Source organism: Oncorhynchus mykiss, chromosome 7, assembly GCF_057628025.1.
Source record: "Oncorhynchus mykiss isolate SJ-2025 chromosome 7, ASM5762802v1, whole genome shotgun sequence".
Lineage (NCBI taxonomy): Eukaryota > Metazoa > Chordata > Actinopteri > Salmoniformes > Salmonidae > Oncorhynchus > Oncorhynchus mykiss.
Window position 1 is genome coordinate 11,022,501 of NC_143028.1, and position 1,843 is coordinate 11,024,343.

Below are 1,843 nucleotides of genomic sequence, written 5' to 3' on the forward strand. Positions count from 1 at the left end.
TATTTTTTGCCTTACAACCTGGAATTAAAATGTATCATTTTATTTACACAACATGCCTACCACTATGAAGATGCAAAATATTTTTTATTGTGAAACAAACAAGAAATAAGACAAAAAAACAGAAACAGAACCTTTGTCCCAGTCTCAAATCCCTGGAAGACTGAAACAGGTTTCCCTCAATAATTTCCCTGTATTTAGCTCCATCCATCATTCCTTCCATTCTGACTAGTTTCCCAGTCCCTGCTGATGAAAAACATCCCCACAGCATGATGCTGCCAACACCATGCTTCCCTGTGGGGATGATGTTCTTGGAGTGATGAGAGGTGTTGGGTGTGCGCAAGACAGCGTTTTCCTTGATGGACAATTTTTTTTGGTCACCTCCCTGACCAAGGCCCTTTTCCCCCGATTGCTCAGTTTGGCCGGGCGGCCAGCTCTAGGAAAAGTCTTGGTGGTTCCAAACTTTTTCCATTTAAGAATGATGGAGGCCACTGTGTTGTTGGGGACCTTCAATGCTGTAGAAAGGTTTTGATACCCTTCCCCAGATCTGTGCATCAAAACAATCCTGTCTTGGAGCTCTACGGACAATTCTTTCGACTTCATGGCTTGGTTTTCGCTCTGACATGCACTGTCAACTGTGGGACCTTATATAGACAGGTGTGTGATTTTCCAAATAATGTCCAATCAATTGAATTTGCCTATGGTGGATTCCAATCAAGTAGAAACATCTCAAGGATGATCAATGGAAACAGGATGCATCTGAGCTCAATTTCGAGTCTCATAGCAAAGGGTCTGAACACTTATGTAAATAAGATTTTTCTAAAAACTTGTTTTCGCTTTGTTATTATGGGGTGTATGTAGATTGATGAGGGAAAAAAGTATTCAATCAATTTTATAATAAGGCTGTAATGTAACAAAATGTGGAAAAAGTCAAGAGGTCTGGATACTTTCCGAAGGCACTGTATCTGGTCCTATACCATGTGTATGCGTACAAGTGCGTGTGCGCGTACATGTTTTTGTGTGTGTTTCCATTGTTTGTGCATTATAGCTTTGTGGGAAAACTGTTATCATACACTAATGCACCTGAGAGCTCTGAAATCTATAACCATCATCTAACACACACACACAAACAAACACACACACACACACACATTGACATTACTGGAAGTGCCTCAGTCTCTCCCTCTCTGATAAACATCTACGAGGAAAGATTCTCATTTTTTTTTATCTCTGTCAGGAGAGAGAGAGAGATTGAGAGAGACATAGTGAGAGAGAGAGCGAGAGAGACAGACAAGAGAGAGAGACAGAGAGAGCGAGACATATATATATAGATATTACCTACGGGTAATGGAGTAGTACTTACATCTATCTATCTATCGATCTTTCTCTCTCTCTCTTTATATATATATATATATATATATATATATATATATATATATATATATACATACAGTGGGGGGAAAACTATTTAGTCAGCCACCAATTGTGCAAGTTCTCCCACTTAAAATGATGAGAGAGGCCTGTAATTTTCATCATAGGTACACTTCAACTATGACAGACAAGATGAGGAAAAATCCAGAAAATCACATTGTAGGATTTTTAATGAATTTATTTGCAAATTATGGTGGAAAATAAGTATTTGGTCAATAACAAAAGTTTATCTCAATACTTTGTTATATACCCTTTGTTGGCAATGACAGAGGTCAAACGTTTTCTGTAAGTCTTCACAAGGTTTTCACACACTGTTGCTGGTATTTTGGCCCATTCCTCCATGCAGATCTCCTCTAGAGCAGTGATGTTTTGGGGCTGTTGCTGGGCAACACGGACTCTACTTTCAACTCCCTCC